The 26,915-nt window shown below is 30.7% G+C and overlaps 1 long non-coding RNA gene across 1 annotated transcript; it reads left to right on the top strand.

Moving 5' to 3' along the window:
- LOC124370302 lies at positions 1-26,915 on the top strand. The gene is made up of 2 exons (XR_006923176.1): positions 1-379; positions 26,675-26,915. It is a non-coding gene; the product is annotated as an uncharacterized LOC124370302 (long non-coding RNA).

The following is a 26,915-nucleotide window of genomic DNA, read 5'->3' as shown; positions in this document are numbered from 1 at the left end:
TTCATCCTAATTATAACGGGTTTCTAACGTATTAATGTATTATTTCCATTAAAACAAGTCACAGTGTATAAATAATTTGCAATAAACTATTTCGGAGACATAAATCGGTCTAATTGATCTAGGGTGAAACACTGTTTTATTGAACAAAGCATACTTCGTCGTACAGTCGTCGTCAAGAAATCCAATTTTTTTTATGTTTTGGCCTGTGGTCTTAGTGGCTTGATATAATGTGGACTTATGTGTGCATTGCTCTCTCCCGGTGAGATGTTACAAATGTTAGTGTCTACTCGTCAACAGAAATCTGGAATTCTCACTAAAGCTTAAAATCTGAGTCTCCGAAGAAAGAACCTAAAGGCCCAGCATGGCACCACTCCGAATGGTAAATCAAAATATATTATTTTCTTCCTCGATCATAGTCCTTGTTACTGTATTTAATTTTGTTTAATGCAATTATACTATGAGTTGACAAACAACAAAACAAATAATCCTTAATTTCTTTTTTATTTTTAAAAATCCTATATTACAAGTTTTGACATTTACCTACATTAGCAAACTCATAACAGGCGTTCATAAATTGTGAGTATTTGGTAATTCATTTATATTGATAACCTTTTGTGTATAATAGACGGTATTTATTTACCTATTAAGAGAGGACGTTGCAAGGTTTTAGGTTAGAATTGGGCAAAACATTTATTATTTTGGAACTTTTTAGATAAATTTTGCATGTAGTTCTGCTAAATACTGACTGTGCCACGCCCCTACTTAAACGTGGGTTAATTAATTACATTCTCATTGAAATGCATATTTCAACTGCTACCAAATCGTGTTGTCACTTAACTATTACTACATATCAGTCACATTGACTTTTGTTTCTTCTAATGGTAAACCCGTGATTATGATTTATATATTACACGTAATAGCTGTATTACATTTGCAGTACAATAGCTTATATGATCAAACCTCATTTTATTAGTTTATGATTATTTAGTGATAATAAACTATTAAATTATGACATAATTACTATTTCTTTCTAATAATTGTTTCTAAAATTTCTTTTAGGCATCTCTAAATATCAATTAAAACCCATGTTTCATTTTAGAAAATTATTTTATCGGTTACTACGATTCAGGACAATAGGTAACGCAGCGTTTGTAGCCGTTTAAATTGGGTGGCCAAACTACGGAATGTTTATTTACAAAGATTTATTCTTCAATTTCACGTTGCCATTTGGGTAACTTAAGTTTCGATAACGCTCGTCAAAATTCTACTGGTTGATATGCACCTCAATTCGAAATGCATCAATTTGATATATATATCACGAGAAAGATTCCTCAGTACAATGGACAGTGCTTAAAAGAATGCAATTTTAAGAAATAATTGTGAAAATATACTTACTCAAACTAGATATTTGATCAGAGCTTTAGTAAGTTAGTATCTCAGAATAATTTGTATTTTTAGGTACAAAATATATTTTGTCAGACCTTAAGTAGGTATCTCCGTAAGTAATACTGACCTTGATAGAATATTTGACGGTGTTGATCAAGAGCAACAAGAAAGCGTCAAAATTATAAAAGATGTATTCTTTCACGCAGTTATGAGATTTATCCACCCTTTATAATAATTAGATATGACGATGATCCAAACAAAGTTATGGATTAAATGCGTGTTTTAGAGATCTACACCTCTTAGTATATTTCATAACAATTCTTTGCAACTGGGAAGACTGTAATTTTACTATTATTTTTCATGTCGTCATAATATATTGTGGGAGTCACCACATTTTTTTAAAGAAGTACAAATACTAAACGTCTTAGCTATCTAAGGAAATGAACTATTAAGATGAAAAGATACTATTAATACAACTCATGAACTAATAATTGCCATGATTAATTGTAATTACATTAAGATTATAAGCTATTCTCATATAAACATATAGTTAACCAAATAATACTAGCGTGCTATTCTGAAATAGCTATTGTAGCCAAATTGACTTCCACATTGCAGTGCGTTACTTACAGTAGTGTATGTGTTGTGTGTGTGTATTAATGTGAGTGGGGCGACCTGCAATTGAATCACCCTGTAACAATTTAGGAAAAACAACATAAAAATTTAAAATTTCTTATGATGTAAATTATAAGATTTGCAAAACCATTATATTTATAGAAATATTTTAATAAAATACAGATTTACAATTAGTGTAAACTTTTCTAGCTCATCGGACATCTCCTCATTCTACGATTTAGTGTATATTTATCCTTAATTAAACTCCAGTAAATCTCATATGCGTACTTTTAGTACATTTCGTATTTCAGTTAATACCATTCGTAAATCTTCGTGAAAGTTTTATGGATTATGTATTACTTTAGGAGTATTACCGCTATAAGTTGCTAATCATGGGGGAGGGGTGAGTTGAAGTGAGAACACGTTCAGATCCTCCCACAGCTGGATAAGAACCTCGTTCTCGTTTAATCCAGAATGAGATGTATCACTGAAAATTTTTGATAATTCTTCATTGTTATTTACAGTTTTCTGATAAAAATATACCTGGACTAAATCAAAATTTCATTTGCAATTTTCATTAATCACATAATAGTCGTATTCAGCAATTTATTGTGTTAACACTTTTAGAGTTCCGTACTGTATAATATTATAATATACACCGAGTTTTACTGTTTCAAAAACTGATAATCGTATCTCGCTATGCTTTTAACCCACTGCAGAAAGATAAAAATTTATATATTAATCATAATATTTTTTTTTTTATTTGAAAGTCATTATTTTAAATAAGTAAGAAGTAATGCTAAGATGATCATAGCATAATTCACCTGTTAGCAGTTAATATTTGTAGTTTCTTGTGGACTATCCACAGTACTTGTTTACGTGGATTGATAAAGTAATTTGCAATACACAGAACAATACGCTCCCTACTTTGCAGCCCTCTGGTATACAGTATTTCTACCATACATAACTATAGCTAAGACTGAGGCAATAAGTATATGAATTTGATTTACTAGTTTAAATTTTTTAGCTTGAACCTGAAGTACTTTTGTTCAGAGTACCAGGTTTAAAGAAGCGTCGAGAAATCTCTATTGTAGTTAAAGACTGATTAAATTGCACTAGCTGTATCCTCTCTTTGATAGAATTCCAATTAAAAATTTACGTTACAATAAGCTACTCCAACTAAATGTTAAAATCTTGTTTGGTTTTCATGGAGAGGATGATAATATTATTGTTAGGTAGTATACGGTTTAACCCTATATAATTCGTACTGATAATTGTATCTTTGAGTCTTGCTATTTGGTTCGATTGGCTGTTCACATCGATTTATTATTTCAATGGAGTAAATAGCTAGAAATTGATAATAATACCTCTTGGTAAGGATTTCAAAAACTATGAAAAAAAACCTAATGATAGGATACATAATATCGAACATAATCTTACTAAATGGAAACATACAAAAGTACATCCCGTAATAACAGGAAACTTTTTAGAAGTAATTAAAAATGTAACTGGTCACACGTTGGAAAGCATTTTCTGGCACCAAACAACACTGGCTTTAACTTAATTTGCCGCATTAGTTCTTAACAAAGTGTTTAATTAAATTTGAACGCTTACAACATTTTGCTTTTCCCAAAGTATTTCAGCGCCCTATAGCACAAATTGGAAGCCTCCAATAATAATTTTTATTTTAAAGGCATCACGAGAATATATTATTTGTTGTTTCAATATTGTATTCTTGATTGTAATTGCAGGAGTTTGTAATCAAGGAGTAGATATCCTCCAAAAATATAAACATTATTAAGAACCCAACAAAGTCTTATTGAAATTGTGTTTTTTTACGTCTGTCAGTACGTCAATCCATCCGTCTGTCCGTCTGTACGGTAACACTTTATAGGAAGATTTGATTCACGTGTGATCTTCGTCAAAGGAAGAAGATTTGCACCCCTTCCTAAGCGACGTGCACATCTCATCTATACATACGTGTAAAAAATTGCAAAATTGCACAGTCCATCTAAATGTTATCAGTTATCAGTATCATATTTTATATACAATTTAAAATATGAAACTTGTAGTCGCTGATATAACTTCTGATCAGAACAAGATCATTGGTCCCTCAGCAACGGCCTCAAGTTGAAAATCAGCAAGTGTTCAGTTTTACATATAGCTCCACAACAAGAGATACAGTCTCTCGGCCACGTTAGGTGATGGTGATGCTTGATGCCCAGACTCTGGTGATTCAGCGATCTCTTTTTCCAGTCATTTTTCAGTATTTAATTACTGTTATCCAACATATGGGATAACATATGCCTCTCAAGGGAGGACACGGTAAAGATCCTAAAGTTACAAAACACTTCAGCAAGGTTCATTTACTCCTCTCACGTTTTGACCAAGCGTCCATTTATCGTGAGGCTGCCCACCTTATTCCTATATAAGACTTCTTCAGTATGCTGACGTGCTGTATGTCCACAAAGTCTTGTCCCTAAAGAAGCCGCAGTACCTTAGTGAGAGGCTTCCCGGGAAGAGGTTGCTGAACGATGCGTCCGTCGGCGTGCAAGGGTTTTGCTAGAGTTATACTAGAGGCTGGCCGGAAAAGTAGTCCTAACTTTTGGCCTACACTATCAATGATCTTTTCGAATACATTAAACGTTTTAAAGTATGGAACGCCTTTTATGCCAGGTTTAACACACTTTTATACTCTTGTAGTAATTATCAATTTTCACCTTTATAAATAGTTTACTAATTTTAATTTGTTTATCATTTTAAACTAAGTTAGTTTTAATGTCACTTGTAAAAAGGTAATATAATGAAGACATATTCCAATCCATCCGGTTAGCTTTCAAAACCTAATGAACTAATGCGAATGCCAATCGTTCAAAGTACACTTGTGGAAACTAGCGACTCAGGCCCTGTGAACACGATCGACTAGTGGTCTATCGAAGGTAGATTCGTCCTGTAGCGTTTTAGGCGACATTGGTTTTAAATGCTATTATAGTTATATTTGGAGACTCTAAGGCACTCAAAGATACTAAAACAAGCGGTGTGTTGAGTGTTTTCGTAAATATAGTTATACATGTTTCGTTTAGGATGGTAGCGATGAATGAATAATGACATATAAGCATTTTTAGTCTTAAAAGTATTTTTCTTTTCAATACTATAATAAAAATGTTATTGATACTTAGTAAATGTGTATTAGTTTAAAAGTAATTAGAAAGAAACCGACCTAAACCAAATAACAGAGTGTTCAGAACTAACACTCGAGCGTGCGCACTGCCCTTTCCCTTTTGATTCCTTTACGAAAAATGGAACCTGTGTCGTTATTTTAAAGTCTCTACGAAATTTCTGTGTTTTTATGTAGACGGGTAAACGGGCAGACAAACGGCTACACGGACTATTTGATATTTTGACCTAAATTTCAATAACCAGTAAGGTCCTTCCTTGGATAATGAATAATCTACGTGCAAGGAATCTACAAACACCTACAAGTAATAACAGGCGGGCATACAGACAAATAGACGGACGTATGACCTATTACCGTGTGATCTCAAAATCAATAGAGTTCTTAAATATATAACAAAAAATGCCTTTATATAAGAGCTCTTGTCGTTTAAAAATGTTTTTCTTAATAACTTTGTGGTTATAAATTAATGGTTATTTAAGGATTTAATTATAATTCACTCAATTTAGATATTATAATTTGATTTTCATTTTTAGTTTTTTAAAATTGGTTTCATAGTAAGAGTGATCCCCCATTGAAAACTCACCTCAACCAAACTGTATGAAATATATGGATAAAAACAAATTTGAAAAGTAAATATGTATAATTCAGTTTAGCCTTATATAAAATAAAAAGAAGGTTTATCACATAATAACCGATTGTAGCATTAAATTGTTTTTCAGGAATTATTCCATTGGACTTTAATTTTTTTTTTATTTTGTTAAAATATATGAGAATCAACTGAATAATTAAATACTCGTATTTTAATGATTTAATGTAATACTTTGAGCAAAATAAAATACTTAAAACAAACCTTGTAGGAATATAAAACTGGAAAATCTTCAAGAAAGAGGTAACAAAAGTTTCAAAATATGCTATGGAATATATTATAGACACGCAGCTACGAGATCAGCCCCGACGAGGTTTTTCTAAACGAGCGTGTTGTTGACATCTTACAATTCTGGCCGAACTACATATTTTATTGTCACTTTTATATTATTATTTATCCTAACTATCTACTGTTAAGGGGTCAGATTTAAAGAATTTACCTACCATATATTATGTATTTTGTCTTTTTCAACATATTGTAAAAGTACATGATTTCAATTTTTATACAATGTTCAAAGAATTGATCAAAAAAACTTGTAACAGGATTATTCTTGCTATTAAATAGTATTATATTTAAACAATGATATAGAAATAAAAAAAGTTAAAGATTACTATAATTTAACACAATTTTATTACTTATAATTCATGTAATTTGAATTATAAATATTTTTAAATTTTACCACTTATTATATTTACTATAACACTTCTGTAGCTTGTTAAACAGCGTTGACAGATACAATTATCAGTTTCTGAAGAAATATAAAATAGTCATTTTATTAAAGATTTTAATAAATAAAAAATTACATTATTCGATTAAAGAAAAATACTAATAGAAATAGACAAAGCTACATTCTTGTACACAAAACAATAAGAAAAAAATATGATCATAAAATAACAAAAATAACCCGAGATATCCATATCACTCACAGTGTTTATTTAAGAAGGTATTTTTACAGTCTGTGCCATTGATATGAAATCAGGGATTTTACTGGAAAAACCGAGGCTCTTATCCAGCTGTGGGTGGATCGGAACATGTTCTGTCTTCCACCTAAACAGCCGCCCCTACAGACCAGCAATATAATGATACTCCTACACTTTAGCATACGTAAGCTCTCTTTAAAAAAAAGTAATTTAAGTGTTACAATCGGCAACTGTTTTTTATTATTTAAAAAGTATACAAAATAACACTGAACAACATATCATTCATACTAATAGCTGGAATTATTAATAAAATATTTAAACCGATGAGCCTGCTCATCAATCAACAAAGGGATACAAATATATACTTATTACACTTTACTTATATACTTTTATTATTATTATGTCTAGTTAAAAAAGAGTGATTCAATTTTAAAACCTATTTGATCGGACTTTTAAAGTAGTTTAGTGATTCATGTAGATAATCTATGGAGTAGAATTATAATAATTACATGTACTTGCAGGAGTTAAAATCGATAATTAAGTAATGCAATATTGAGTTATAAAAATGTACTTCAGTATAACTTATACTTAACCGTTTCTCATGTCACTTCATTGAAGTCTTTCAAAGTTCTCATCAAATGCGACGAAGAATGTCAAGTGGCCAGCAATCAAGAGCTCACAAGAAGCAGATAGACTCAAGGCTAGACCATATTATATGCCTACTCGTCGTATTACATGAGTCGAAACACCAGTTTACTCCAAAGAACTGTTCAGTAGCTAGTTGTTTAGTCGTAACTTTGGAAATCGCACTTTTCTCTCGTTTATAATTCCCAAAATATTCTTTACATTAATGAATAATTGTGTACTTGGTCTAGGTAAATGTCACTTTTTGTTTATTAAAATGTATGTAGTTTAGTTGAATTTGTATTTCGTTAGTAACTGTGATTGAATTAATGCACAGCAAACTTATGAATCACAATCAGAATGTTTCAGTTTAAATAGCTATGTGGAAGTACGGACTATGGATTGTACTAAGTATTTTATACTTAATTTGAGGATTTTGGAGTCGAAATAGTTATTTATTAAAATAGTTTAAACTTAAAAATGTTGAAGGCGTCTAGAAAATAAGTTACGTAGAACTGAAACTATTATAGGAACGTTGAATTTGAACTGAACAATTAAGAGTTTGTCTAGGGCCAGGGAGACTCTCTGCTTAAGAGTGTGGATACTCGCAAGCAAAGATAACATATTTCCTCATTTTAGTCATTGCAAGCTTCACGGTATAGTAAATACCTCTGTTTTACCGACAACTATATCTCTATGTTATATACGATAGAACAAGACTGTAAGATGACGGATTCACAGTATTATATAAGGCAATTTGCATAAGTGTTTAATATTAGTTCTTTTTTATTTTATTCTGAAACATATTTACTACTTTAGTTTTAAAAAGTTAATTATTTAATTTGTGTTGTCACAACCAGTAGCTAGTGAATTTATACAAACATTGTGATATTATTATTAAACGGTGTTATTTACAAAGTTTTAGTGTTGTATATTTTGTACAAATAAGTTTATTGATTAGTAAAATTTAAGCTTTTGAGATACCTATATGATAGTTTAAGTTTTATAAAGGGTATTTCAGACCACCCGTGTATAATCTTTAGCGCCAAAAAAACTACGCTGGAAAGTTCGTTTCAACAGATAACCGCATTTTTGACTAGAATTTAGTACAAAATGTATCAACCCAGAAAATACTGCCCAAAACGACTCACTTTGGGGGGTGGTCAGCTATTTTGTACAAAAGTTTCAAATGGGAAAGTATGTTACGTGATTTTCCATGTTAAAGGTATATGTAGCCAGAGAATTGTGAGGCCAAAACTCAATATTATGGTTACTCGTATGCACTAGGTATGTATTAGGTACACCAATTAGTTTGTGTAAGATGTTTGTTACAAAGCTCTTCAGGAAATATGAAGTTGCCTACATGTTTTCTTTCTTTTTTAAGATAAAATAATCATGAAACCTCTAGTACATAAAACTATGCAAAAATTCATACGTTTTAAATATAAACCTATCAAAAGTAAACAAATTTTTGATTTCTATTAAAGGTAATTATTATAATATTTTATTTTATATTATATTTTAATTTATATTTTATTTATTTTTTTAATTACACTAAAAAGCCTGATTTCATTATGTTGTGTAATAACTACAAATACACAACACGTATAAACAGCGCCATTGCCCTTAACCACCTAGCACCTAGACCTAGCAAGCTAATATGTACGAATTTTGCTTTTCCGAGTACTTTTATGTACCCTGAGAGTTTCATATCCATTTAATGTATTTGGTGTAGCGTAAGAGAGAATGCCATATCCACATCCTAAACTTTTACAGTTAACTTGAGACCCTAAATCCTCTGTCGCGTATACGTAAGGAAGACGATATTGTGACCAAGAAATATTGATTTATCTTTCCTCTCATATGTTGTTAAGAATTACACAACGGTAAGTTCGGTATTCAGGACGTACTGTTATAAACGGGAAACTATTTATAAATCTTAAATATTATTTTATAATTGTGTAACCAGTTAGGTAGATTTCATAGAAACATATCTAAAAAACGCGTTAACTTGATAAAATATAAATGGCAATATGCAGTATAACGTGAGCTAATAACTAGTGCATTTGTAATTAGATCCAGATTGAAGTTGGCGCAAAGACTGTACACATAGCTTGGGTGAGTTTTAAACAACATTTAACTAAAATTTTTTAAATGGCGGAAACTATCATTTACGAAAGCATTTTAATTACAATATTTTCCAATATACACACCTTTATGTTTTGCGATCCCTTTGGATTTAGAGAATGAGACCGTAAAAATTTTGAAAAAAGTAATTAAATATTTGTACTAAATGTTTAGATTGCTGGTGACTTTGTGTGAGTATACAAGTTTAGATATTTATTGCAGGAATGAAATTTGGTTAAAAATTCCGATGCAGGAAATAATTAATTACTACATAATTAATTTAAGTCAGTGGCTATCTAATGTTTTAATTTAAACAGGCAATACTATCAAATAAAATTATCCTATAATTTTATATTTATTTCTTCCAGCTTTGAATTTTTCAAACTCTTGAATATTTATTCTATACACCTATGATAAGGTATAACATTTTGTGATATCGAAGTGCTGCACACGTTAAAAATTCGGACAGCAACGTAATTTGGGAATTGTGTAGAAATGCTGAATTCCCTTAAAAGACAATTTTTATTATATGAAGTTAAAACATTGTTTCATAATATTAAAATAGTTGATAGTTTGACGTAACATAAAATACATTATTATAATAGAATATTATCTTAATTAGAAACAAAGTGTCAGCTTTACTGTGATATATTGTGTGCTATCTAGATTGTTCCTAGAACACGATAAATCTAATAGTGTGCACGGAAATATATATATATATATATATATATATATATATATATATATATATATATATATATATATATATATATATATAGCATACTTTCTATTGTGAACTATAATAACTATAATTTCTAGTTACAAGTTTGCAAACGCGCACACACATACACTACTATTGTAAGACAGAAACTAACACACTCGTTTCGAGCCCTAATTTGAAACTGAAGAGAATCCCAAAATAGGAATTAGAAAAAAACCTGCAAATTGAATCACTGCGATTTTACAATACTTTCATCTGTAATAAGTTAATAGGGAATTACATAAACCAAACAGGTGATTTGTTTACAAGTAAAGTATGGAAGACTATGCGATTCATTTATGGTAGTGATTCACATTTATATTACAATCTAATTTATTAAATTATTACTACTGTCATGAGTAATTTTAATTATATTAAGATTATAAAATATTATCATGTAAACATATACTAAACCAATTAATATAAGTATGCCATTCTGAAACAACAATTTTAACCTAATTGATTTAAATATTTTAAGTAGAACATTACATTACCTTGTGTGTGTGTCGTGTGTGTATTAGTGTGAGTGGTGCGACTTCCTGCCGCATTGGCCGCATCACCCTGTAACAATCAGAAAAGACAGCATGTAATAGTGTATTATAATAAACTATAGAGTTCCCAATATAACCAATATAATTAGAAATATATCTTAATTAAATAAATGTTTTTAATATTATGTATAGGCATGTAATAAATATATAAACTTAAGTCTAATATTAGCAGATAAATGTAGTTACCATAATATGTTGTGTAGTGAATAGTTATTGTTGTAGTTAAATGAAGTTCTACACGCTCGCAAACTTTCACACTTCCATTCAATCATCATTCATACTTTGTGTGTTTTGCAACACACGTGGAGAGTGTTACGTGATAATGTCAAAGAGGGGACGACAAGCCGACGCAGGACCGAAGCCACCTGAAAACAATCAGAACAAAACACTCGAATCACAAATATGACATCAATTAGTAGGCTGGTTTATTTATAATACCTTATAAAAGAGTGTAATAACAGTCTTGAGATTTGACTAAAACTGTAGTTTCAGAATGGCATTAAATTTACACCTAAATTGTCCCAAATACTTACGGTACTGTGTCATCTCGCATTGATGATAATGAATATAGCAGGCTGAAACATGATTTCATATTAATAATCAAAACATAATGAGTAAAATATTAAACTATACTTAACATAGATAATATTGTAGTGGTGTAAACTGAATATATATAGGTTCCGGTAGCCAAGTTGTCTAAAACTTTGAACTTTGGATCTTAGCTAGAGAGAGCACAGCTTAAAGTTTTTTTTTTGCACTGAAAAATTAAAAGTAATATGTATGATATATTTTAAACTAAGTGGTATTAAGGTTTCTTCAAATTTCTGATGGAAACAATCTATTATAGTTTGATAAAACGTGGTTAGTATGACATTTTTACGCAATTAATATTTGTCATTGTAGATTGCATTGATGGAGAAAATAAAAACTATGATGTCGACATAGATAAGTGAGGTTACTAAGACACTAAGTCAAGAAGTGACTGACGTCAACGCAGACCGACATGAGTACCTTAATAGCCAGTCAGACTCGTGGTCCTCATCTTGTCTCGAGTTCCAGCAGCTGAAATTGAAATAGCGTGTGCTGGTGTCACTGGAGATTCGGAGACAAAGACAGAAAATGCACTATTCCCTGTCAGAACGCTGCCAGACCTCGGTAAACGAGCCGGGAATGACTAGTAATTCCACACTAATGTCAATCCACCGTCTCTTTATCACGGACAGTTATTTCTTGTATACATTGGAATAGTGATGTTTGTCCATCCAAAATTCTGCTTTAGTGGGGAAAGGTAAAATCTGAAAGATTTTGCAGGGAAAATTTCCACCATCATCAAAGAGTCTCATGAACAAAAGGTGAAAATACTCAGATGCTATTGTGGATATGTGACGTACAAAAAAAGGAGAAAAATTGTGTACTATTGTAATATCGACTCGCAATTTGTAATATGACATGTCGTAATGTAGAGTGAAGCATTGTAAACTGCTTATAAATAAGATAATTTTTATAAAAGATTTTTGGCTAGTATAGAAAGTTTCTGTAGTGAATGCAATTACTAATTGTTTTTCACATGAAAATTTAAACAAAAAATGTCAAAGTGGTTGTAAATATGAAAGAATATTTCTCTTGTATTAAATAATGAAAGCTTCGTTATACGGTATACTCTAATAACTAATCATGGAGCAATAGTAGGCCTGCTACTGTGGGGAGTAAACAATGTAACGCTTAGCTCAAAATTACAATGTAACTTAGAAATTATTAAATTACTTTCTTTGAGAAACGCGCTGAATCGCAACTCCTAATATGAACCTAAATTCAAGGCAAATAAAGTGCTTTATTCGTTTTTGTTTAGTTATATTTGTTCAAATTCTGCTCAAAGTTTTATGTATACGACAGCAAAGTTCTATAAAGCATATATTTGTACTTTCACTTTAGTACAATTTTTAGAAACTCTACATACGTTTACGTAATATGATGTACTCATACAACGTTCACTGTATGCTCCGCATCAAACACTGTTGGAAGTTTGACAATAGGCAAGGCTTGTGACGTAATGTTAATTGCGTGCTATACTATGTCTGCCATTGTTTTTTTGTTTAAAACACTCTGGAGAAAGTCTGCGTGATGAAATACTGGTTGAGTGCAATATTTTTTAAATTTTTTGTAACTCACTAAGCGATATTAGAACGCTAATTAATATTTGAGCACTTGGGGTTTCTTCTATAACAAAATTTAGAAGTATGGAATAAACGACTAAGTAAAACATTTCCTAAAATTTAACGCAAACGTCTTCTCTAAGGATAGAACGAGTTATATCCAATCAAGGACAAGTACTTCAGGTCAGTAGGTTAATTTGTTATCGATATATCTCCCTGATTGATAGGCAAAGCTATTATTCAGTTAATTAAAATTCCAGTTCATGTTTAATTCAGTGTTAGTGTTCAAGTCCAGAAACCATTCGATCCAACCAGTTAACTTTAATATACCACAGATAAAGAGAGACTTACTTTAGAATACTTCCTTCTTTAAGTTTGTAGAAAAATTACTTTTTTAATTGTTGTATATTTTTAACTGAGTAAAATGCTTCATTATCAAATGGCTTAATAAACGAGATTATGTTTTAACTAGTCGGCACTTTTGTAATAAAATACATTACAAATGTGTGAAAAGTCCTTATTACCACCGATTTATTAATACAGCCTCATTTTAATTCCTCTATTCAATAAACGTTTCTATTTCTAATATTATTCCGGTGCAAAAGTTTCATACTTTTGTACCGTCTCTTAAGTAATACGTTCAATAACGTGCAAAAAATCAACTAAATCTTGTCACTAGAAGTACATATAAAAGTACAAAGCATATAATTTACGTGAAAACTATTTCATAATCTCAAAATACATTAATCCATCACAACCGAACAATCATTTGGGAAAACTTCAAAACATTGAAGTCATCTGGTACATTTAAAAGAAATACTAAAACACATAATCCCTAATACGTTTATTTTATTTAAGTCCAGTCACTTAGGTAGTTTTTTCAGAACATTTAGCTTTTACTTATAGTAGTTAAAACTATTTTGTAAAACAACTGCTGTCTAGTATAAATACGCAAGACTGAAAGATACGCAGAATAAAGTCTACAAACATCATAAAACACGTTACAGCAACCAACTAAGACATAAATGTCACTGTGATGTAATAATATGCACACGGAAAATGTCTTTTAAAGTTACACAGGTTTACAAGAAAGATGCAATGTAGGTCCTGTTTTAAATGGCTTAATAATCATATCTTATCTCGATTTCAGGAATTAAAATCTTGTAAATGAATATTAGAGCTAAGAAATATTTTTTATTGCAGTTAGAGACTCTCTCCATGTGTAATAGATGATGATCCGCAAGATTAAGATTCTCTTGTGCCACATAATATTTTATAAGCCCTTTTCAAAAACCTCATATATTAATTGATTTTGACCCTTTTCTCAAAACTTCATTCCAGTCCTTTGTATATTTATACCTTGATTCGTGGCAACATTACGAAATATTAAAATAACTTTTGTGCGTATTAACTGTGTTGGTATTGAAATACAATTCTAGTATATAATAATTTAAAAAAGTACTACTTATATCATTTTAAGATCCGGGTTTAAATGTTGTTAAATCGTTCCTAGTAAGATATTTTTACTCTGAAAATTAATAAAATAAAGTTAATGTTTATTTTCTGGTAATTGACTATGTAATATTATTTGTATTATTGTTACTAGTTTTCTTTCTTGCTTGACAAAAACATTTGAACAGCAAAATTATTCCTAAATTCAATGCTGTACATAAGTGTATCTAGTATTAACTGAACCTTAAATTAAACCGAAGGAGATCAACGTCAGTAGAGGCAGGATAGCCAACTTGTCAGAACATGTTAGAGTGACCATGATGAACGAGACTAACGAGCCGCGCCGACAGTTAAACCTGGATTAATTATTTTCTTTCGTATTTTTTTCCAATAACCTATATTTTTACTAATACTAAATAATATTCCCATTTATTGCACTAATTCTTAACAGTAAATTTGTCCCATATCTCTTATAGTGAACCCGGGATAGTGAATTACATAATAGACGTATATTAAAATTTATGTTTAAAAAGACTATTTTAATGAATTTCAATTTAGGAATTTATAATTTAGTTACAATAACCGTTAAAATGATTAAATAGTGAAAATGTTTCTAATACTTCTTCTCAAAACACAAGCATCTACAACACATCTAAAAAACCCAATGAGGAAACAACAATGATAAAATATACAACATTTTCAGCTTAGATTAATCACTTCATTTCCATGATAAGGCATGCCGCGGCTTTTATGGCCATTTCAATATATTGGATAAAGTAAGTTATATATTTTTATTTATTTATTCGTCGTTTTATCTTTGCTATTGGGATACGTTTTAATTTACCTATAAGAAAACATAAAGTTTCGATAACTATCAAATAATTCCCACTATTCGATCTATGTCACGAAACAGATTGCATCATTATCATATAAAATGCTTTAAGCACTGTACATTTAAGATCTAATAATAAAACGATATATGCCTACTAAGTCAAACTTCATATTTGGCCAGATCATCAGTAAACATAGCCATATAGTTAGTATCTGCAGCTAAACATATGGTAAGACCTTTAGTAGAGATCTACGGAAAAATTACTAACCTTGATAACAAATTATAAACGAGGCTATAAAAAACACACTTGTTATATTTGCAGCATAACATTTCTTTGCCACTGGGAACACTGAAATTTTGATTAAAACTTTACGTGTCATCACAGTCATATTCCACTCGGGAGAAAGCCTCCTGCTTATTTTTAAAGAACTGCAATATTAAGTATTATACAGGTCCATAAAAATCACTATTATGATATTAAGACAAAATTAATTTAACTCATCAACTAACAATTGCCGTGAGTAATTGAAATTATATTAAGATTAAAAACTATTCTCTACAAACATATTATAATCAGCTATATAATCAACATTATTGTGCCATTATGAAACAACTATTGTAGTCAAACTTATAATAAACTTTATAAGTAGAACAATACTTTACCTAGTGTATGTGTAGTGTGTGTATTAATGTCAGTGGGGCGGCCTCCTGCCGCATTGACGACATCACCCTGTAACAATTAGTAAAAACAGCTTATAATAATGTATCATTTTAAGCCAAACAGTTCTAAAAATCAATATAATTATAGTAATATACTTTAATTAAATAAATATTAATAATATTAAGTATATTCATGAGACAAATATTTAAACTTAAGTCTAATATAAGCAGAAAAATTTAGTTACCTTAATATGTTGTGTAGTGGAGAATTGTTGTTCTAGTTAAATGTAGTTCTACACGCACGCACACGTTCACACTTTTCCATTCAACCAACTTTCATACTTTGTGTGTTTTGCAACACACGTGGAGAAGTGTTATATGAGAAGTGTCACAGAGAGGACGTCGGATCAACGCAGGACCGAGGCCACCTGAAAATAATTAGAACAAAACTCTCGAATCATAAATATGAAACAAATCCTTTGGCTGTCTATTTACTAATAATTTTAAAGGAAATATTGTAAAACATATAAAGTTTGACTACAAAATCAGTTTCAGAATGGCATTAAACACTTGTTATGTCCCAAATACTTACGGTACTGGTTCTTTTCATGTTTAGGATGAGTAGCATTGTAGCCTGAAACATAATTCAAATTTAATAGTCAGAACATAATAAGTATTTGTTAATAAAATATCACGGTACAAGAAAGAGAAATTTAAATTTGTCATAATTAAAAAAGTCAGTTAGGATCATGTTTTCTTGAAAAGAGCCCGATGAATATAAAATTTATTGACAAAATTAACTTATATAGTTTGGCCATTGCTTTATTTCGCATGAGATTCTGTTATCGCTTGTAATCTTCTGTAAATGTAGATTTAATCCAGATATGAACGCCCTATCATTATTGCTTGTAAACAGACACACCAAGTACAGCACTTCTGACACTGTATATTTGCATGAAATAGTACAGTTACAATGCAAGTTGAGCTTTCCCTGTTCATATAAAACTTATCAATAACACATAACCAATATGAGTTTCCTATTTGGCCTGGAAGAATCGATCTTTGACGATCCACGCTACTTTTGGTGGAAGCTAAAATGGGACAGGTTCGGAAGAGTTAAAAATATCAAACAATAATCTTTCCTTAGTTTTTTTCCTTGTAATTAAGTATTTAACACCGGCTTTTAAATAATTAAATTATAGTCATGATACTGTCATATAAACAAATAATTGAAAAAGCCATAACTTTAAAGGTCTATATATGATTAAAACATATTTATTCGTCTGCGTTTTAAGTTTAATGCTAAAGAAATATGATTTGAGAAAACAGTGTTATTTCAAATTTTAACACTTTTTATACCCTTGCCTTTTGACCTCCTCCACAACTCGCAAAACTGACGAATAATTCCTTTCCTAATATAAACTTCCCTATCAATTCTAATAACTAGGTTGTGTACTTAAACATTAAAAATGAGCCCTGGGCTCCTGGACGTATACGACTTAAAACAATATACAAGTGATGAAATATTTTTCAAAGTAATTATAATACAGATAAACAGGTTCAGGTAGTAACGAGTTCAAATACTTGTAAATGCTGAATTATGATGAATTTTACAAATGCGTTTATAATTATATTTAAAGCAGCCAATAGTAAAGACAAATATTTTAATATTTCAAATTATTTAATCAATTTTACTGCACCAACGTTAGACAAGAACGGGTAAGCATGTGGCGTAGTGGCTGGAGTCCATACAGTAATTACATACAGTTAAATATACAGTTAAATAAGCAACTTATAATAGTTCTCTTGTCCTACATGTAAAAAGACAAAGTTGCGACATTAAAAACTGCAGGATTAATTGAGTAACAACAATAATCGGACAACATACACAGACATATACATGCAAGACAACATCTACGTGAGTTATATTCAATGGAAATCGTGATATTTTGACTTATCCTTTTGAAGAATATTGCAGCAGAGAGGATACAGGCTCAGGCGTGATGTCAAGGTCACAGTTCCGTAGAAGAGCGAACGTGGACACTGATAACTTACTCCGTATTAACTAAAAGCCCAATGAATCAGCAAGCTGCTGCGTTGAGATCTTATTGAAAATATTTAAATTTTAAAATGATGTTTACATGGTAACGAAATATACATTACTGTCTGTTGAGAAATAGGGTATTTATTATTCTATCTATGTAATAATTGTTAATAACAACCATGTGCGACTCAGATTTGTTTATTGTGAGTTATAAGAAAGGATTATGGAATAAGAGATGTTTGTGAATTATTGTTTTTAGAGTATTATTTTACTGAATTTTACTTTGTATTAAATTTAAATTAAAAGCAAATAAGATAGCATAAGACAAACTATTATTAGTCTATAAATAACAAAACAACTTAACTTTTTGTATATTTATATTAGTATAATTATTTAGTATATTTTAAAATTTTACAATTCCGAAATAAAACGTTTTTAATTCTCCGAATTTAAAATGAGAATTCTCACTAAATCTTCAGATCTGAGTCACCGAAAAAGAACCTAAAGTTCTAGCCAGGTACCTCTCCGAATGGTACAAAAACTATCATTAGTCTATAAAATAATAAAACGGCTTAACTATTGGTTTATATAAAAATTAAAATAAAATTACAATCCGATAAAAATTAGATCGGCAGTAATAATAATTAGAAATTCACAATTCCCAACGTGGATTCATTGTCAAACTGATTGTACTTTTTGATTATAAATTTTTTTTTGTTTAATCAATAGTGAAATCACGTTATCATTAGGGTATTCAATTACCTATTAAGTCAGGACAAGACTAGGACTCAAGTTATAAATCGGCACAGCTTGTATTATTTTAGATCCTTTTAGATTGACTAGCATATAGTTGTGTTAAAAATGAAGTGGCGCTTTGTTGCGTGAGCATGATCTGTGTAATTAATTTTAATAAGAGAAAGGTCCCACCATCAAAACCTAAAGACTGACTCATAAACTTCATTCGCAGTAAGTTATAAACTCCATGCACGGTTAATATAAGTAATGAATAAAACGTGTTTCATTCTGAGCAAAATTAAACAAAAATGTATGTCAGAATCAATCCTTCTCACCATAGATACACAATTTTATATCATTTAGCTGCTTCTACACATACTTTAAAACGATGTGTTAACACTTAAACTTTAGTATTGCCTGTCTTTTAAGATATAACTTTTGAAATAAAAATACTATTTTTAAATTTTTTTAAAGCAATCTTGGTAGGGATTGGGACTGTCTGTGCTTAAATCAGTTGCCTTGCATTCAACACTATTACTAAAACTAACAGCAATGTATGCAATAAAACTGTTATACGCACCCAGGTTAGAGCATTCAACGGTACTAGGGCCAGTCCTTGGGCAGGTCGTCACCCTTCTATCATGTAATACTCCCTTCCCTTATTAGGTTGGAGAATTAGGATATCTCGGTGTACGTTACGTGTGCTGCTATCTACCTCAGACAGTATGCATTGACACAACAAGAGAATATTTAGTGTCGTTAATACTAATTGTGACATTGATCTTTATTATTGTATAAATAGTTTATAACAGCGTTTTTGATCTATAGATTATAAATTTTTAAATTATTGATTAGGCGGAGAAGATATAAGCAAGAAAATATTATTTTTGTAATTTCTAACACTTTGAGATAGAAAGAAAACTTATTTTATTCTCGGTTGACAATGATATAATATAAAAAAGGCGCTACATCACATGCTTTTAAATGTGTACATGATAACACATACAAGTTGTAATAAAATCTTTCAAGTACAGAATGTGCTGTCTTGAGAGATATATCGATATTATTACAGGTAATTTTGATGTTGGGGGCTTATTAAAATCTAGATATGTTAAGAATTCAACGTTCGCCGGATGTAAAATATTAAGACCACAGTTAAAAATTGGTCTGGCTTACTTAAAATAATAAATGTCACAAAGGGTGAAGTCGAATAAATACTGAAATAATTATACTTATTTTTTAATTAGTAACCAATATAACAAAACAATTTGTAGAATCTTAATATTATTTCCATTATAAATAAGATTGACTAGAATTTAAATTGATTAAGTTGTGCTCTTATCAACGTTAATGTATTTTTATTTTAAGTTTAATTTTAGTTAAATATAATGAGCGACTTTCAATATACCGCAGTGATCTGCACATCAAGTCCTTTTCAGACAAAACTGGACTGATATCAGACCTTTCCTTGTCTATTGTTTAGTTTGATCTAACCACGCAATATGTTAATGCGGTTAGATTATATTCCTTAATAATCTTGTTTGTAGAGTCTATATTTTTTCGGAATAAATGTCATTATCTCACTTTTATTTTCTATAGAAACCTTCGAAAAATGAAATTTATAGAGAGATTAACGCGATGAAATCTTTCTTTATCAAATATTTACGAAGTTATGACGTCTTAAAGTTGAAGAGTGTAGTGAAACAGCTTTTATGTTTTAGATTATTTCACCTAATATAAAATTGTTTGTGAACGCTAAATATTGTTACTAGGAGCCATCTAATATAACAATGTTTTTCTTAACAACCCAATTTATGGATTGATTACGTCACGTAATTTAATTTTTTTAGATAAATCATCTAATACATTTATTTTGAAAGTTTTTAACGATTGAAGGATTGTGTAGGAATGAAGGAAACAGGATTTTTTCCGGAAATTTTCCATTGTTCAGTGATACAAAAATTAAGTAACACTATGTTTCTAGACCTGAAATCTGGTCTCTTCTTCAGGTAACTAACCTAATACATAACTACAAATAGGTTAAAATAAATAAATCATACTAGAGCGTTGTAACACGTGGAAGTGAGCAATCACAACCATCAACGTTGTGTGTGTAAAATTCACCAACTCTAAAATATGCACTGAATAAAACTAAACACAACACTAGTTATAATAACTGGACTATATAGTACAGATCACAATAAGTCTGCATTCGCCAACCAACCACCTACGACTCAGTCTCCATAGCGATGCATGGAAACCGTTGTTCTTCTCTATGAGGTTTAGTCGTATGAGGTTCAACACAAGTAAAGTGCCTATGATCAGGGTTGGCTGCTATTTACCTAGTTGTCAAACACTTTACACCCTAAATTGTTTATTTTATTATCGACAATCCTAACAAATTTAACCCTCTTCTTGATAATTTTACATCGAAAAATGGAAGGTAAGGGACATCAACTTCTAAATAAAAAAAGCTCAAAAACTATTTTTAAGGACCTTATATTTCATACATTTTATAAATTGCACTAAACACATTTGTTGTCTTATATCTCGTTTTCTGCTAAATGTATATGGAATTGATCGGTTGGAACTTAGGCGGAAAGTGTAGCTCGTCCGTCATTCTTGAGAAGTGTGATGATCGGGTCCATCGGTGATGCGGAGACACTGGCCCTGATGCCACATGGCATGTGCCGACGCGTGGTGGTAGAGTTGGTAGAGTTTGCAGGTCGTTGTTTCTGAGTTGTGTTAGAACGATGTCACACGCCTTCGGATGGCATGGCGCTGTTTTGGTTCAGGAGACAATGTGTCCTCTTATGTATCCGAATGAGTTTGTATTTATTCTTGAGGTTAAGACAATAGTCTAGAGCTGCGCCCGGCGCATTTGGAAAAGCCCCAGTGACAGGAAGGCAAGCCCACCGGATGCTAGCTAGGTCAGTCTCCGCCATCTTGGCCTCCGTTTTTGGCCACTGTTTGTCTATCATTACTAAGATCATCATCAAAGTAACAACACATGATGCAACACTTTTTTTCAATGTTTGCCTATATGCATAGTAGTGTTGAGCTATTTATTTACGTACTGCGGAGGATAACACTTCCTTTTAATGGAAAAAATGTCAGCTTCAATGCCCGAAAACATAATAATCAAAATAATTGTTTGTATAGTTGATAGATGATCTGCTAATCTGCAAGTGACTACGTTTATTTTGATATTTACTGAATATTAAGAAGTTTAAATCAATTTATGTATTATTTCATTCAATGCTATTTTATAAATATGTAAATTTTCATAAATAATTAGGTTTTTGCCTCATTTCAAATAAAAATTGATTTACCTAGCATGGATAGCTATGTTGTTTCTAACAATAAATGTATCCTCTAAATACTTGATATAACTTGAAAAATAATATTTTATGTAGGTTAACATGTACCATTCCACTCAAATTTACAGATTTACTGTAATTAACTAATACTTCTGACATTTCATTCGGATTATTCCTAAATAAATTATCGGACATGACTGTTTTGTGGTAGATCTTAGAAACAGATTACTCGCTGAAAGCTAAAAAATTGATATGTGTTATTGATTTTACTAAAATGCAATTGAAATACGTTACACATTTATGTGCATACGTCCTATAAGTATTCAAAGTAGACTCTGACTAAGAGTGTGGTGGCTCGCAAGTAAATATACACATTTATCTTTTTAGTAATTGCTAGGAAATAACTTGGCTTTACTGACAACTATCTCTGCAGACTAATCTTGCTATATTTGATAGAATAAGATCGTAAATTGACAGACTTGTAAGTTTTAAATATTTGGTCTATATCATCTTAGACTGAAACATGTGTATTAGTTTTGGTATAATGGTTTTGTATTCATGTTGTTCACAACCAGTAGGCGAGTGAATTTATAGAAAAATAATCTAATGTTGTTGATTATTAAAATGTAAGTTTTCAAGGTATATGATGTTCATATACAACACATACAAGATTTATAAATTTAACTCCATAACTTGCTTTTTAATATACAGGATGTGTCAGACCACCCATGTATTATGTGTAGTATTGAAGCAAACCAAGCTGCATTGTACGTTTCAATATACCCTGATATTTGTCCCCAAATAAATTGATAAACATATTTTTAAGCAGGAAAAATTGCTCAAGATGGCACTTTTTAGCTGATGGTGGTCATTTTTGAGATACATTCAAATGGGAAAATAAGTCATATAATACCTCATTTTAATATTATATGTATCCTGATCATTTTGATGTCAAAAACTCAATATTATGTGTGTTCCTATGAACAGGGTGTGACAAAATGTTTTAATTTAATTAACATTAAGTTCTGGTCAGCTTCCCTTAAGACATAGGCGTACCAATTATTTTTACGGTTTTTATACCATACCCTTTGAAGAAATATGGACGAATATTCCTATTCTAATTTTTAAAAATTTAAAAAAATTAGTTAATTAAAAAACGTGAAAATTCGGTACCTTTTTAATAGCAACCTGTGCTGCAAAGTAAATAAATATTAATTCTATTACAGAAAATTATTTTTATATTTGCAGTATTATTATATCTTGCAATAATGATGCTGAAAAACTAATTTATTATGTTATTAATGACAAATTCCCACAGTATATTCAAAACAGCGCCTTTGTCCTTAACCACTTCTCCAGCCCTCAAGTTAATATGTACCAAGTTTGGTTAATATGTACCAAGTTTGGTATTCGAGTACTCTGATGTAGCCTGAGAGAGAATTTCATATCCACATACTAAACAGAGAGATGCCTTGAGACCCTAGATCCTTTGTCAAGGATACGTAAAAAAGATAATCTTGAGACTATGCATTATTGATTTAGGTACTGTTATAAACAAAGGAAACTCTATTTATTAATTCTAACATAATTCCTTTTTAATAGAATTACCAGTTATATAGATTAAATAGACACGTATTTATTTAAATCGACACCTTGATGTATATAAATGGCCATGCTATATAACATGAGCTAAAAACTACCGTATTTGTTATCAGGTGCAGATTGAACTAGGTGCAGACAGTAACACATAGCTTGGATGAGTTTTTAAACAATTTTATTTAATATAACATTTTTAAACGGCAGAATATCTCATTTATGCAAACGTTTTATTGAATTAAAATATCTACTAAAATATACCCTTTTATGTTTTGCGATCACCTTAGGATTTCGAGATAGCGACCGTTCAAATTTTGGAAAAATAAATTACATATCTGGACTAAAGCCTATGATCGCGAGTGACATTGTGTGAGTTTAAACGTTTACTTCCATGACCTGTGGTTCAAAAATTCCAATGACGAGACATAATTGTTTATTACATAAATTTATTGAAGTCAATGGCTACTTAATGTTTTAATTAAAAATATGCAGTAATAACAAATAAAGCTATCAGGTAATTTCATATTTATAAATTTCAGCGTTGTTGACTATGCTAATATATTTTAAATCTATTGAATAATTACTATATATACCTATAGTAAGATAGAACATTTTGTACTATCAGACTCAAGTGCTGCACACGTTAAAAATGGAGACAGAAACGTAAGTTGGAAATTGTGCAAAACTTCCGAATTCTGTTCAAACAATTTTATTATATGAAATTAACTCTTCATTTCATAATAGTAGAATGATTGATAGTTTGATTTAATAAAAAATGCATTATTAGAATGGTATGCATTACACAGTATCTTAATTAGGAACAAAGTGTCAGCTTTGCTGTGGTATATTGTGTGTTATCTAGATTGTTCCTAGAATACGATTAATCTAATAGTGCGCATGGAAATATATATAGCATACTTTCTATTGGGATTTAACTTTCCGGATCCCTATGGTTTCTAGTAATAAGTTTGCAAACGCGCGCACACACACACACACACTACTATTGTAAGACAGAAACTAACACACTTGTTTCGAGCCCTAATTTGAAATTGAAGATTATCCCAAAATAGGTATTATATAAAAACCTGCAAACTTAATTACTGCGATTTTGCAATACTTTCATGTATACTAATTTAAAAGGGAATAAGATAAACAAAACGGGTCGTTTGCTCCTAAGTGAAATATGGAAGACTGTGTGATTAATTTATGGTAGTGACTCACATTTATATTAAAATCTAATTTACCAGATTATTACTACTGTCATGAGTAATTTTAATTATATTAAAATTATTAACTATTATCATGTAAACATATACTAAACCAATTAATATAAGTATGCCATTCTGAAACAACAGTTTTAACCAAATTGATTTAAATATTTTAAATACAACAATACATTACCTAGTGTACATGTCGTGTGTGTATTAGTGTGAATGGGGCGACCTCCTGCCGCATTGGCCGCATCACCCTGGAACAATCAGAAAATACAGCGTGTAGTACTGTATCATGATAAACTGCAGAGTTCCCAAAACCAATATAATTACAAAAATATACCTTCCTTACATAAATAGGTTTAATACTAAGTATATTCATGGAACCAATATGTAAACTTAAGTCTAATATTACCAGATAAATTTAGTTACCTTAATATGTTGTGTAGTGGAGAATTATTGTTGTAATTAAATGTAGTTCTACACGCACGCATACTTTCACACTTTTCCATTCAATCATCATTCATACTTTGTGAATTTTGCAACACACGTGGAGTAGTGTTACGTGATAATGTCAAAGAGGGGACATCAAGCCAACGCAGGACCGAAGCCACCTGAAAATAATCAGAACAAAGCCCTGGAATCACAAAAATGACACTAATCAGTATCCTGCTTTATTTATAATACCTGATAAAATAGTGTTACAAGTCTTAAGCTTTGACTAAAACTGTAGTTTCAGAATGGCTTTAAATTTACACCTGAAAGGATCCAAATACTTACAGTACTGTGTCATCTCGCATTGAGGATAAGAAATATAGCACGCTAAAACATGATTTCACAATTATTAATAATCAAAATTTAATGAGTAAATTATTAAAATAATACTTAGCATAGATAATATTGTAGTGGTGTAAATACAGACAGAAAATATGTAATGAAGAAAATGTTTATGAGATCCATTAAAATGTAACTTTAAAAAGATCTATTAACCAACCTTGGCAGGGATTGGGACTGCCTGTGCTTAAAACAGTTGCCGTGGCTCCACCGCTGTTACCAGAACCAACAGCAATGGCTGCAGTGAAACTGTTATACTCACCCAGGTTAGAGCATTACATGGTACTAGGGCCAGTCCTTGGGCAGGTCGTCGCCCTTCTACCATGTAATCCTCCCCTCCCTTATTATCGTGGTTAATAGAGGTTTTAGGTTACGCCACGTGTGCTCCCATCTACCGCATACAATATGCACTTCCTCCACAACAGAATAATATAGATCCATAAATTCTCAATAAACGTACTGATCTTTACAGTATAAATATTTGATAAAAGCGTTAGATGTTTTCAGACTGCATAATTTTTAATTATTATTGAAGTCCTAATAGATTAGGACAAAAAAGAAATATTTTATTTGATACACCGGTTGATATTAAAAGGAAATATATTCTATTCTCGGTTGCAATTTAAGTAGTATAAATATAGAGGTTACTCCTTATTTAGTTCAATTTGATCTTGAAGTACATTCCTAATTGCACCCAATCCTTCAAGTGCACAATGTGCTGATTTGAAAGATGTGTCAATATTATTAAAGATAAGTTTGATTTAATATTATTAGGATCTGATAGGATAAGACTTCTACGTTTACCACATATAAAACTTTAAGACCAATGCTTAACATTGGATTTACCTTTTCATAAAGATTAAGTTCACAACGGATAAAAGCAATAAATATTCATACCGGTATAATTTAGTTTCTATAGAAAGTTTCTAACAATTGAGTTCATAGATTTATTAATTTCATGGAATCTTTCTTTTATTTTTATTATTTTTAATAATATCCACCGTTAATAATTTCCGTCCTGTTCTTACAGATACTGTGTTAACCCACGACCACAGGTAGCAAATACACAGGTACTACCTATACCAACACCCTGGAGGTCTTTATGAAGAAACAAACTGAGGTAATACATTGATGACGTCAATGAAGACATAACGAGAAACGACTTGCGGTCGAATATATATTTAAGTTACAGCAGTGGAAAACGAAATTGTGTGTGCTGATATCACTTGAAAATTTAACCAGTAAATGCACCTAACCCTGTGAGTACGCCA

Source organism: Homalodisca vitripennis, unplaced genomic scaffold, assembly GCF_021130785.1.
Source record: "Homalodisca vitripennis isolate AUS2020 unplaced genomic scaffold, UT_GWSS_2.1 ScUCBcl_46;HRSCAF=776, whole genome shotgun sequence".
NCBI lineage: Eukaryota > Metazoa > Arthropoda > Insecta > Hemiptera > Cicadellidae > Homalodisca > Homalodisca vitripennis.
Note: the sequence above shows the minus strand (reverse complement) of the source record. Positions and strands in the feature narration are given on the sequence as shown.